The 14,638-nt window shown below is 43.5% G+C and overlaps 1 protein-coding gene across 1 annotated transcript in view; it reads right to left on the minus strand.

Annotated features, from left to right (window-relative positions):
• Positions 1–14,638, minus strand: part of KBTBD11 (kelch repeat and BTB domain containing 11) — a 50,201-nt gene that overhangs the window by 29,346 nt on the left and 6,217 nt on the right. The window lies entirely within an intron of this gene.

A 14,638-nucleotide genomic window follows, 5' to 3' on the forward strand; every position in this document is an offset into this window, starting at 1 on the left:
TCATGTTGCTAATTACTAATTGTGACTATTGTTCCAAGCTAAATTGCAAACTGGTGCACATGGGACAAATATTGAAGCAAACACTGATTGATTGACACAAGGAGATGTAAGGTTAAAATGCTGTGCTTGGTTTTCATTCTGCAACAAAAGTGTTTTGATTCATTTCCCCCCATGAAATCATAGAAGAACAATGGTGAAAGTAACAGAGCACTACTCAAAATGCATCAAAACTTTGAGAAAAATTTAGAAAAATTAAAGTGCGTATTCCATAAAAATTAGATTATTTATTGGTCATAGGACAAACAAATGGCGTAGGCGTCGCCCTACCAACGCGTTTCACACCAAAAAGCACTTTCTCAAATGAGAAACATCATTGTTCTTCTACGAATCTTCATCACGGAGGCACACCAAGAACACCTGGAGCCTGGGATCTATGGGTGGACGCTGCAGCATACCAGTGAGTTTGCTTACTACATGTATCCTGTTATATCTGTGGAGTTAAAGTACTATTTAGGCTGAATTTATATGCTATGGTTTCTGGACAGATTATGTATCATACCTTCACTTTAACACACAAGTGGTTGGTTACTTAACTGGAATGCCACACCCAGTATCTGTCCCAAATTACTTTACATATCTTCAGGGTTCGCTTACAACAGCTTCCATTAATATACAATATTGTTGTGTTCTGTATTTTTGGTCCTTAGCACTACGCAAGTTTTTTAATTACCCCATGAAATCATAATGGTCAACAAAAATAAAAAAATTAAACAATAGGTGTATATGCATTTGAGTGTCCAGGCAAAACTGATGCAATTTCTATGGGCGGGAGGGGGGGGAGGGGGGTGGGGAGCGAATGTCAGCAACATTATTAAAGTCCACTACCACAGAGATGGAAAATCAGACTACATACGCCAAACCGTCCCTATGGGCCGTTTTCGGGATGAAAATGACAATTGAAGTGTGTTTTTTTGGGGGCTGAAAATAACCCAAACAGCTGCTTGCCTCCTAAATGGCACATGAATGAAAGAGGCATTCTGATTACACTGAAAAGTGCGCTCACTTTCGGCTATAACTAAAAAAAAACATTCCAGCTTGGAAACAATTTTTTTTTAATCCCTCAAATGTGTAGCCTATAAAGAGATGTGCAGTATATTTGTCATCACATCACAAGGTACAATCTGAAGTTATTTGAGAAGTGTTATTTATGGTTAAATAGCCAACACACTGGCAAGAAAAATAGCAGTCAAAACAACCACACAGACCCTGACAATGGAACTGATAAAACCCAGTATTCTTAAACTAAGGCTGCTAACTGTATACAATGATTTCCCATGGTAGTTCTTCGTATTAGCAGGTCGCGGAAAAAGACATGTCCAGAACAATTTTCAGATGCGTCTGGCCTTTCAGGGACTTGACAGAAAATAACTGTTTCAATATTTCAGAAGTACAGGTTAAATATGAATTTACAGGTATACAGATGTAACAAAGGTTATTGCTAAGGCTGGCTCGTTATGGTTGGATATTCTGATAGATATGCTGCACTACCATTGAATCCTCAGTGATATTCTGCGTGGTACAGATACGTTCTGTGTTATTAGTAGGTAAAATAATGATAAAGCGTGTTAGCATATTGCATATTGCGTTAATGGGTTTGCACTCTGCGTTAGGGAACGGACTAAAATGCCTAAGCACTTGTAGGCAGCAGGTGGCGCTGTGAGTGGCGTGATTTTCAGCACAGCGCGGTGTTCTAGCGAGGGCAATAACGTTGGCTTCATCTGTATTTTCTTCTCCAAATTTCATGATTTCAGTGTTGAAAATTATTGGGCTATATTAATAAAGTGCTGATATTCCATAAAACAACCACTGGCCCTGAAAGAGCACACACACCAGGTATAAATGAATAGGCTGCAGGGTGTCTTATGGAATAGCATCGCTTATAATAGCACTGCTTATATATGGCCCCAAATATTATTTCCCAAATAGGAAACTAGACGTCATGCTCTAATGACATTCAGCTTCCTATTGGCCCATGTGAGTGAGGCTTGCATGGCAGCCATATTGTTTTCCCCATATAGGGAGCATACAAAGATAAATATGTCCAACCGGGAACTCCTCAGAGCTAAATTTAGTGTGGTTCGGTTCTGTTCCTGAAAAACAAATGAGATAGTGATATTGCTGCTTCAATCACTTTGGGTTCTATTTACAAAAGACTTACAGCTACAAAAACTAGGGGGAAAAACAGTGCAAAAGAATTGTACCTGATTGATCAAAGGAGTTTCTAATGGTTTTTTTCTTTGTTAAATGTAGTGCTGTTTGGAAGCGGTTTTGTCCCAGTTTTGCAGCTGGGAGGTTTTGGTAAATATACCCCATAATTGATTAATGGAATAAATTCTTATGGCAACTGAACATCCAATGGCACCATGTCAGTTGTTTGTAGGGGGAGAGAATGTAAGTACAGGCCCATGGAGCCACTTACAACCCAAAAAGTTAGAGGATTTTTAGATTGCAGTTTAAATTCTATTTGCCAGCAGTTAATGTGATTTAGATTAGCTCCACTATTTTATCCACTTATTTTGCTTCAACGCTTTCCATCCCAATGATTGTCATGTTAAGAGACCAAGTGGAAAAAAAATGATATCAATGTTTTTCCAGAAAATCTATGAAAAGTTTTATAAGGAAGCATACAATCCGAAGGAAAAAAATGTAAAATGAATTTATAGACATATGTAAATAGCTTGTCAGATTTTTAGAAATAATTGGGAGGTTCATTCTTTTACCTCTAATTCAAAAACAAATGGCTATTCCTGTAAATATCTTTTCAATTCAATATTTTTTATTTTAACCTTGTAAATGAGAACAATACATTAATAGAAGTATATATATCATATCCAACATTGTAGTAATTATGAATACTGTATATTTTTCAGTTGCTGAAAATCCCTTCTAGCTTCCCAATAAATAGATACCAGAATTGTGCATAATGAATGTGATTTATGCACTGCAGTAGGCTGGCAATACTATATGTCCCATTGCTAACAGTTTGCTTTTGTTGCTATAGCAGCGTACAAGAATCAATTCTGTATTGTCATTCCGAAACTTAACATCTTCACCCTGTCAGGATGGAAGAATTGCATAATCTCTGGAAAAACACTAACTTCCCTATCTGTAACATCCCTGGCAACTAAATATTTAATTTACTGGGGACTTAACGGTAGAAACAAAGGGTGAACTGCGCTCTGATAATCGTGATTAGTGTTATATTGTGAGATTAATGTGATATTAATATAATAAAAACCTGTTACTTAATTGGTGAGGATATGCTGCTATATTCAAGGAATGGCTCCACAGACCAGAGCTATAGATACAAAGACAAAAGAAACAGCGCAAAAAACCTCATAGTATAGTATATAAAATTATATTGTGGTAAAACAGGTGAGTATTGCACGTACATCAAATTCAATAGTTACTAGCAGTACATGTTTTGGACATGTTACCAGTCAGCAACAGATGGTGGGTAAAGATCACCGGATGGCTCCCCTTCTCCTCTCCCGTTTCGTTCAGGATGCCGTGATACAGGGCAGCAGCCCCTCAGCATGAATACAGCAGTCCGATGGAATATAGCTGTCTCTCCACGTGTAAACCGTGGCTGTTTGCGGTAGGAGCAGGCTCTCAGTCACTGGCTTCAGGCGTGCGTCTGCACGTGTGGCGTCTGCTTGCAGCGCGCTTCGGATGATGTCATCAAGCGGCGCCGATCACTCTGCAGTCTCAACCAGCCACAGTAGTTAAATGGCATAGATTGCAGTAACGGGGATGGGGCCAGGTGACAGAAATAGGGTACTGGCACACTGCGAGTAGTATCAGAATGCGCCCTCTTATCCAATGCGTTTCGTACTTCAAAGGTACTTCGTCCCTGACGAAGTACCTTTGAAGTACGAAACGCATTGGATAAGAGGGCGCATTCTGATACTACTCGCAGTGTGCCAGTACCCTATTTCTGTCACCTGGCCCCATCCCCGTTACTGCAATCTATGCCATTTAACTACTGTGGCTGGCTGAGACTGCAGAGTGATCGGCGCCGCTTGATGACATCATCCGAAGCGCGCTGCAAGCAGACGCCACACGTGCAGACGCACGCCTGAAGCCAGTGACTGAGAGCCTGCTCCTACCGCAAACAGCCACGGTTTACACGTGGAGAGACAGCTATATTCCATCGGACTGCTGTATTCATGCTGAGGGGCTGCTGCCCTGTATCACGGCATCCTGAACGAAACGGGAGAGGAGAAGGGGAGCCATCCGGTGATCTTTACCCACCATCTGTTGCTGACTGGTAACATGTCCAAAACATGTACTGCTAGTAACTATTGAATTTGATGTACGTGCAATACTCACCTGTTTTACCACAATATAATTTTATATACTATACTATGAGGTTTTTTGCGCTGTTTCTTTTGTCTTTGTATCTATAGCACTGGGGACTTAACACAATATGGGAAACATAGACGCAAAAATGTTGTTATCTATTCTTCTTTGATATCTCCACCCACAAATATAAAGGTGGACCATTGCTGATTTGTTTCCCAAATTATATCAGTTTTGTGATTTTTCTAAATGTATTACAAACAGAATTACATGGTGGTAGAGTAGTGACATTTAGGGCCTGATTTGGAGTTTAGATGTAGTCGCAAAGATTGTGTTGTCATAAAGATATCGCTGCGCCTTCGCTATTTCAGAAAGTAAACCCCGATGTAGAGTTTGGCGCAACAGTCGTAAAATATTATGAGGTCTGAAATTAGCACCATTGGCTTTGCGTAAATTTTACACCATAACCCTTTGGGTGCCCAAGAACTTAGGAACTACGTCATAGGATCTGGCACTCTATGGGCCCTATGATGTAGTGGCTACGTCATGTCCATTTTGTGCTAGTTTCCTATGGGGAGGTCGTGTTCTGCACTCCACAGGAGCGATCAGGAACACTGGGACATGGAAGAGGACTCATCCTCTTCCGTTTCCTGGTTAAGGAACGCCGCCATCTCTCTGAGGAGCAGTCATGTGGTCGCGTTTTCCCAGAGGGGCTGTGGCAACCAAAGAGTTAAACATTGCGTTAGCACTGAATAATTACATCAGCGTTACTTTACTGCTTCAGGAAATACGTGTTACTTTTGGGGGGCCTGCCTTCAGTCTGCAACAAGTCTCTTTTTTGCCTAATATTGATGAAACAACTGATATCTGCAATTTGTATCCAGGCCAACTGGTAAAGACAATAATTGTGTATGTTAGAAAGCCTTTGACTGAAGCGGACTGAGGGTATAGGGAAAGAAATATATAGTTAACTACAAACTGTTGTTGTAATACAGACATGACTGACTCATCAAATGACTATTTCATTTTGGTTTGGTTCTGTCTTAGTCTAATGTTTTATGTAAGTGGAATATATTATTTACTGGTTTAATGTACCTTTATATGTATGTAACCCTCCCTGCCCGGCTCCGAGGGAGTTTACATCATTGTGCAATAGATGACTACTCAGCATGGATTACTTTGACTCAGGTAGCGGCCATTAATCATCCGTTTTTAATTTTTCAGTAGCCCTTTCCTGAGGCCCTCTGTGGCATGCCGTTTCCCTATCTCTTGGATAGGCAAGACTCCATTATCCATCTGGTATCCTAACCTAAAGGGGCACTGTCCCTAGCTACAACATAATAAATAGGGGGCTTGGTCTGTGCTAGTGCGTTATGATCACCCCTAAAAGGGGGGGTTACATATGTAACCCTTTCTGCCCGGTTTATATGGAGATGACATCATTGTACAGTGTTGGCTACTCAGCATAAGTTATCTTGACTCAGGGTGCTGGATTCAGGCAGCTGGGCGATGAGGTAGCCAGGATGGAAATAACAGGCCCCAGAAACTTTTATAGTACAACATCAGTCTTTTAGTCATGTCCACAGGCACAGGGACTTTCCACACTCATTCAACAATGTTATACTGTTTTTCTAGTAGATACTGTATACATGAATGATGTGCAGGTGTTACGGTCTTTTGCAATCGACAACGGTACCTCTGGCATGACTACCACTTCCATACAGACCGAGACAAGTATTACTGTCAGCCGAAGCCCTCTTTTCTGAGGCCCACTGTGGCATGCCGCTTTCCCATCTTTGGGACTTGCTGGACTCCATTAGCCTTTTTCTGGGATCCTAACTTAACTTAGAGACCCGGCGTTGCCCGGGAGTTAAATTTCCCGCTAGGAAAAGGGGGGAGGGAGAGAGGGGGGGTTAGGGGGGGGAAGAGGTGGGGAAAAGGGGGGGGAAAGGGGGGAGGGGGGAGGGACAGTGGACAGGAGGGGAGGGGGGAGGGACAGTGGACAGGAGGAGGGGAGGGACAGTGGAAAGGAGGAGGGGAGGGGGGGAGGGACAGTGGACAGGAGGAGGGGAGGGGGGAGGGACAGTGGACAGGAGGGGGGAGGGGAGGAGGGACAGTGGACAGGAGGAGGGGAGGGGGGGAGGGACAGTGGACAGGAGGAGGGGAGGGACAGTGGACAGGAGGAGGGGAGGGGGAGGGACAGTGGACAGGAGGAGGGGAGGGACAGTGGCCAGGAGGAGGAGAGGGGGGGAGGGACAGTGGCCAGGAGGAGGGGAGGGGGGGAGGGACAGTGGACAGGAGGGAAGGGGGGAGGGACAGTGGACAGGAGGAGGGGGGGGGACAGTGGATGGGAGGGGGGGGGACAGTGGACAGGAGGGGGGGGACAGTGGACGGGAGGGGGGGGGCAGTGGACGGGAGGGACAGTGGACGGGAGGGGGGGGGGACAGTGGACGGGAGGGGGGGGGGGCAGTGGACGGGAGGGGGGGGGACAGTGGATGGGAGGGGGGGGAACAGTGAACGGAAGGGGGGGACAGTGGATGGGAGGGGGGACAGTGGACAGGAGGGGGGGGGACAGTGGACAGGAGGGGGGGGCAGTGGACAAGAGGGGGTGGGCAGTGGACAGGAGGGGGGGCACACACACTCACACACACACAGTGTAACACACACACACACACACAGTGTCCCACATACACACACACACACACACACACACACACACACACACACACACACACACACACACACAGTGTAACACACACACACAGTGTCCCACATACACACACACACACAGTGTAACACACACACACAGTGTCAAACACACACACACACACACACACACACACACTGTCACAGTGTGTGTCCCCCACACACACAGTGACACACACACACACACACACACAGTGAGACACACACACACACACACGTCACCTCTCCTTCCGGCCGCCGCCATCTTAGTTAGTCCGCGAGGGAGGGGGTCCTTCCGGGCGCCGCCATCTTAGGTGCCGCGTGGCAGGTGCAGGCTGCCTGCCCACTGCCTGTCGGAGCACCGGGGGGGAGGTGAGCGGAGTACTGGGAGGGAGCTGAGCGGAGCACCGGGGGGGGAGCTGAGCGGAGCACCGGGGGGGGGAACTGAGCGGAGCACCGGGGGGGAGCTGAGCGGAGCACCGGGGGGAGCGGAGCACCGGAGGGGAGGTGAGCGGAGCACCGGGGGGGAGGTGAGCGGAGCACCGGGGGGGAGGTGAGCGGAGCACCGGGGGGGAGGTGAGCGGAGCACCGGGGGGGAGGTGAGTGGAGCACCGGGGGGGAGCTGAGCGGAGCACCGGGGGGAGCTGAGCGGAGCACCAGGGGGGAGGTGAGCGGAGCACTGGGGGGGAGCTGAGCGGAGCACCGGGGGGGAGACACGGGGAGAGGAGGAGGTGTGCGCGGGTCACGATGACTTGGATTTCAGGCTGATGTTCGGGGAGGAAGAGGCGGAGCCTCCGGGACCGCCGGTTAAGAGACCGGGAGATGTGCTGCTAACACTGTGAGCCCAACAACAGCCCCCCCTACCGTGTGTGTCTGTGTGTGTCCTTTGGCCCGTCACTCCGCCTCAGGCCAATGAGAGGTGTGCGGGGGCGGGCGGGTCAAGGCACCAATGAGCTTTCCCCTAGGGACAGAGGCCATGCAGACAGGCATACAGTGCTTTCACAAATATAGTATAAGATATATATGTGTATTGGAATCGGGAAGACAGGTCCTCTGGAACTGAACTACGCTACTTTTACCTCAGTGGATCCACTTATTCCCGAGATACAGTACTTACTGGTTTAGTTACCAGTGTTACATCCTGGCCCTGATCTTGCAGCTTCCTGTTGGCAGCCATTTTGATTTGCCTTAAGGGTGCTTTAACACTGGTAACTACATTGGTATGTATCCCAGGAACAGGGATTCCCCAGATTTAAAACTGATGCAGTTCAGCTCCAGAGAACCCAATGTAAAAAAAATATTATAAGAAATAGATCACCCGGGATTGCTGCTTTAACCCTTTGAATGCCAGAGGGGCCGCGGGGCCAGAGTGCTGCAGCCCCTCCGGCACTCGCTATTCGAAGCAGTCACATGATCGCTCTGCCACTGATGATGGAGGGGAGGAGTCTTCCCCCTTGCATCCGCCATCATTACAGATCAGGTTCTGAGCTACATTGGAGCACAGGACGTGATCTCCTCTAAGAGCATGAGCATTCCCCCCCCCCCCCCCCCCCATAGCTAGTACGGCCAAGGGCTTCCATGGTGACAGAATCCATAACGTAGTAGCTACAAAGCATGCAAAGGATTCAAGTCTCTTTAATGACTGATGCCTCCGACAAGCTATGCGGGACAAAGTTACTACTTTTATTATAATATGCCTAGTAAAACCATAGAAGGAATTTGTTTCCATGTACTAAACTGAAAATGACCAAAAATTCCCATGGAAACATGCAATTAAGGACTAGAACTTTTCCAATGACATCACGAAAAGTAATTTCTTTTGTGTCACTTTTAGGCCCATATGTAATATATTATATCTGTACTCAGCAAACTATATACATTTAAATGAAATACAATGAGCACGCATGTTTAAACAGTTTCCTATTTCTTGACATGTAAGATATTGCTAGAAGCATTCAGTTCTGCTTCTTTGACCTTTATTGCCATATAGCTATAATATACAGTATGTTCTATTGTTCACAGGGTTTTTTTTTTTTAAGTTATTACTACTGTGCTAGATCTTATGAGCTGTAGAAGGCTCAAAAGAGGAGACATTTGCAAATAAGATGATATATTTTTTTAAATAATGAATACAAAATATTAGAAATACAACATGTTACAAAAAGTAGTTTATAAATAGAAATTAAGAGTAAAAGTGATAACTGGCACCACCATCAAATTAAGTTCATTTTATTTGTGTTTTATGACAGTGGTGATTTTCCAAGGAAAGGGTAGATTTGGAATAGATTGCATCTTATTAATGGCTAACCTGAAACCACGTTGGCCGGCAGTAATACTTTTAGTAATCATTATAGCCCAATATCCTTTGAAACAATCTCAAATCACCATTCAAACATTTTTTTTCTCTATTCACTGCTAGTCTGCTGAACAGTGCTTAAGACTGTCCCAAAATGAGACATTTTAATAATTATTTTATATTTCTTCTGAAGAATGGAATTCAAAAGACTTAATCATGTTCAATTAGGCAAAGATATGTTAACTAGAAGTTCATCCACTAAGTCTGAAAATTAGTTTGTATTTTATATTCAAAAGAAATCTAATGCAAACATACAGTAAATTAAGATTTGTTTTACCATTTTATGGACAAACACTGCCTCCCTCCACCCCCCCCCCCCCCCAAAAAAAAACCAGGTTAAGCTATTTGAAGAAAAAATGAATGTGTAAATTGCCATGCCAGGAGACTAATAACTTTAACCCACCCTTCTTCATGTACAAGGGAGGTTGAAAATCATGTCTACTGTAAACTAAGCCAATTACGTTTAAAAGCTTATACAATATAAAGCAACCCTGTAAAATCTGAAATAACCTGTTTTATTGTATTTTTCACGTGCAATAAGGAATGTATACAAATAATATTCCATTGTGTAGTACTTGCAGGTGTAAGGTGTTGTCCTATTATCTAATAGCATAAGCATTCTACTTTACTAACACAACATCACTACCAACGCGACTATTACATTGACTCCATATCGGCCATGTAAACTTTGTCATCTGTGGTTGAAAAATATACTGTAAAAGGTTTAGTTGTTCTGTTTTGATGAGAAGCTACCCTTAGTTTTGGATGTAACGAGTTTAGAATAATTAAAGCGTGCCAATGAGGCATCCTATCAGCACTTCCAGAAGCAAATAGTCCATTGTGTATTATAGAGAATGTTCCCTTTGTAAAATTAATTAACAACTTCAGTGATCATGGAGCAATTATCCGACAGAGAGAGTGCATTTCTGTGTCATTGTGACTAATTCCAGATATTATATATTTATGTTCTGTTAAAAGATGACCAACGGTAAAATATATGCATGTGTGCAAATATGGGAACAAACAAACAATGGGGGAGCATGTGCAAATATAGAAGAAAAGCATAACCAGCGCTAAAGCAGCCATTTCCAAATCACACGGTTGGTTCTCCCTCATTCCCTGAACCGCCACCGTGACATGGCCTGCGCTCCGTCGCCACTAGTAAAGACAAAATACTTGTCTTTACAAAATGTGGTCGTGTATCGCAATCTCTACACGACAGGTACTGGGCCCGGCCCCATTGAGGGGCAGATCTTGTTCCCGCAGCGTGCCACAGCCCGCGCTGCAGCTGACACTGGGATCCTAGCCTGAACACTCTACTGCAGGCTACGGGCCTTTGAAAAAAAATAGAATAAAATCAGTAACAAGGAAACAAAATGAAATAGGGTGGCCAATCTGAGCATCACACTGAGGTCAATTTCAAGATACAGTACTGTAAGTAATATTGGGAGGGAAACTGCACCCTGCAGAGCAATTTTAAATATGGTGCAATAAGATTTAAACCCATGCTTGCACTAACAAACTCACGCAAACAGCATTTAAATCTTGGATTGGAAACCGGATCCAGGATTGCACGACAGGTTGATCTAGTCCAGTTTTAGGACTATTTTCTCAATAGAATAAGAGTAAAGCGCTAGTCTGCGCTAAACTATGTTTTGTTTTCATTTTTTTTTAACCATTTACTGTAAGAGATCTATTCTCACCCTTTCCATTTCTCAGTCTTCGACACAGCCACTGATTGAGCCACCTGTGCTGAAGCAGGGATATCCATAAAAGCTGGCCTGTTGATGGCCCATGAGAACTGAGTTTGAGACCCCTGGCTTATAGGCTTGAGTGGGGGATTGCTGGTTTCTTAGGCCTCGGATATATTTGGAGGCGGGCGACAGAGAGCATGGTGGTCGAGCGATCTGTGGCTTGGGATCCACAGTGACGGGGAGGCATGGCCGTGATGTCATGAGGTTGGTTCGCCCTCATTGACTAACCAGGCCATCGCGCGACAAAAACAAAAAATGTTGTTTTGCGAAAAATCTGCGCGCTCTAAGGCCTGTTTTATTGAGTTGTGACCTTTTGTTCCCGCCGCGCGCAATATAGACGCTGCCTTATGCGTAGAGAAAGAATAAATCAACCTGTACTGTCAACATGAATTCACTTGCCAACCTTAACGTATGGCTGATTCCCGTCTGTACACATACACACTTCTTCCTATCTATAAATATATTGTGTAAATAAATACATCTAAGCACAATATAAAGGGGAAGAAACCATGATCAGGCAAGGGTGTAAACAGATATTAATAGGTGCAAGGCTTCTCCTATCAGCTTACAGATGCAGTTTCCCCCCTTGTGTTGAAAGTGAGCTCACTATAACTGCCTTTATTACGAACCTTAATTATATTTTATTTTCCTAGAGGTTTGATGTTTTATTTAAATTTTGTGTGTGTGTGTGTGTATATATACAGTATATATATATATATATATATATATATATATATATATTTTTTTTTTATTTTTTTTAAGTAAGCCTTGGCTGTTTGGCCAACTGCTTGTAGCCCACCAGGCAGCACAGAGCTGTTTTTCATGCATATTGGAAAGAGACTTACCGTGGAAACTCTCATACTGAACCTGTCACATAAGGAAATAGTATACTGCACACGGCTTTCATTTTATTCCGACACCAACACTATAGTATCATAAAGTGGGACTGCAGCTTCAAAAGGAGAATAATGTGGGCAGAAAGGATTACTGTATCAACACAGAACGGTGATAGAAAGCACTGTAGGAATGTCTTGTTTAAAACACAAAACAAAAGTCGGCGTTCTTTAATCCCAGCAGAATCAAAGCATTAAAAGAAAATGATGTATGTTTCATTAAATCTAGAAGACAGCAGGTCTACGATTGGAGCACATTTAAGTCAGTTCTGATACTACTTGTTGCTGTATTGCTCACTTTGTTTTTTTTATTTCTTATTTATAGTCTTTGCTCAGGGATTAAATATGAACCTAAGTAGTGCTTGTCTCATATACAAATCACAGGTTTACATTACAGTCACCCTATCTGCAGAGGGCACATATCATATTACACATCTATACATTAGTAAATGACATGTTCTCTGCAAGAAAGGTTTGCCATGCAGTGCGCTGTAATCTGTTGCAAGCTGTTCCCACAATGGCAAGGTAAGGAATGTACTTAGTGCTGTTGTTCACCAGTTGTCACGCTAATCAGTTTTAATATAAATAACGGCTTGATTTTCACAGATTTCTATTACTAGAAAATCTCCACGCTGCTTCATTTTCAGGAACTACTGTACGATCTAGAGATGGCTGATATTTTGGCAGGAATTCAAATACACTGTGAATTTCCAGGGTTCCTTTCAGCCGCAAATTTGGTGCATTTGCGGGGGGGGGGAGGGGGGAGGGGTTGAGTGGAGGGGGAGGAGTGGATCTACCACTGAAAATTCGAAGACAGGTTTATAAAAATCCATTTGCAGATTCCAAATGCGGAAATATGACTGGAGGGGAGGGGAATTACTAGAGTCCCAAGCCATAGATCGATCTGTCTGTTATATATCCCCTCAAACCTCCCTCCAAATAATATATGGAGAGTCACCTATGCTGTAAGAGGAACACGCCGTAGATACCTGGGAGATATGCAAAGTATATTTAAAGTGATTCACCCCACACACAATGATTTCCAGAAGACATACATTTACAAACATAAGGCACATTATGAGGAAGGTGGTGCTTATGTCAGACCCAACAGGATCAGAGCTCACAACCACTGCTTTCCAGGGCAGAAAAACCAGCTGCTGGGTAGCATCACGGTCACCTCATACTTGTGAGCTGTACTCTCACTGCTCACAGCTGAAGCCCCCACCCCCTGGTTGCCAGTTCAATGATCCTTGTGCATAAAAAGGAGCCCACCTGAGATACCTTGAAGATGTACTAATAGCCAATGACAGTGGTGCTAAACAGCAGCTGGTTTAACTCACAATACTAGAGCTGCTACCTGGAATAGCAGAGGTTGTAGGTTCTCATCCTGTTGGGCCTGACACCAGTACCCCCTTTCTTACAAGGTGCCTTACTGTAAGTCTGTCACTATAGGTCTCTGCATAGATGACGATAAGATAGAATGTTACTAAAGTAGCAGGTAGCACAGATACTTCTAACAATGGTGATACATCACTGCTGAGGAAACTCAGTCTGAAAATGAAATCTTTATATTAAAAATCTGACCCTTTTTAATGCCCCTTCCTGTTCTTACCAAATGGTCCTTCTCACAGGTATAGTCATAAATATCTGATCAGGACAATGGAGAGATGCAGCAAACAGAGGAAAACCACACAGTTCAATGCATGATGTAGTAGACTTTGATTATTTTATTGATATTTTAAAGCTATTATTTCACATAAAAACATTCTGATTACAGATTTTCTTTATTGGGGTGTAGTCAAACAAGTCATATTCTCACTGTCACTGGGTATATCACCCTCTGGCATCCAAGCACTGAAACATCATGAAATAAAAACATTGAAAATGCTGGAGTAGACATTACATGCCTGGTTATTTTTACTTTATTGAAACTTGTTGCAATGTGTTTCTAAATGTGATATAGGTTTTAGTAAAGCTATAAACTAAAAAAATACAGGGTGTGGCTGAGTTACTACTTCACATTGAATCACACTGGATTTTAAGCCTTTGAGGCAGTGATCAAGAATAGTATAAATATCAATGTCATGAAATATGTATTTTAATCCATCTAGTGCTTCAGGGGTTAATGAGCTACAATTGGTTTAAAAATACAATATGTTGGGTTTGTAACCGTGCAGGACTTCTCCGGGTTTGTGCTTGTCTTCATAGAGAACTTAATAGGGGGAGCCTATCCTGTATGCCCCACTAAATGTACCATATGGGTTGTATGGCGCTGATCGAGTCGAGATAAGGGCAGTTGTTTTGCTACAGATGGGAAAAAAATCTGGCTCTCCTGACAACTTTATAAACAGGATCCTTCTAGAACTATTTTCAAAGGCATTCTCTGGAGGGTTCTGCAAGGTTCATGGGGGCGTGGATAAGAAAGTATTCAACCTAAGAGTGACTTTATTAAAAATTAGAATATCTGTGACGTCATCTCCTCTGCATAATAAGAGTTACAAATCTGTAATCGTGTCACAGAGTGGCATGTTCTGACAGCACACACTGCATGTTTAAGGCAGCGTCCATGCTAGCACTGAGCGTGCGGC

This window comes from Ascaphus truei, chromosome 4, assembly GCF_040206685.1.
Source record: "Ascaphus truei isolate aAscTru1 chromosome 4, aAscTru1.hap1, whole genome shotgun sequence".
Lineage (NCBI taxonomy): Eukaryota > Metazoa > Chordata > Amphibia > Anura > Ascaphidae > Ascaphus > Ascaphus truei.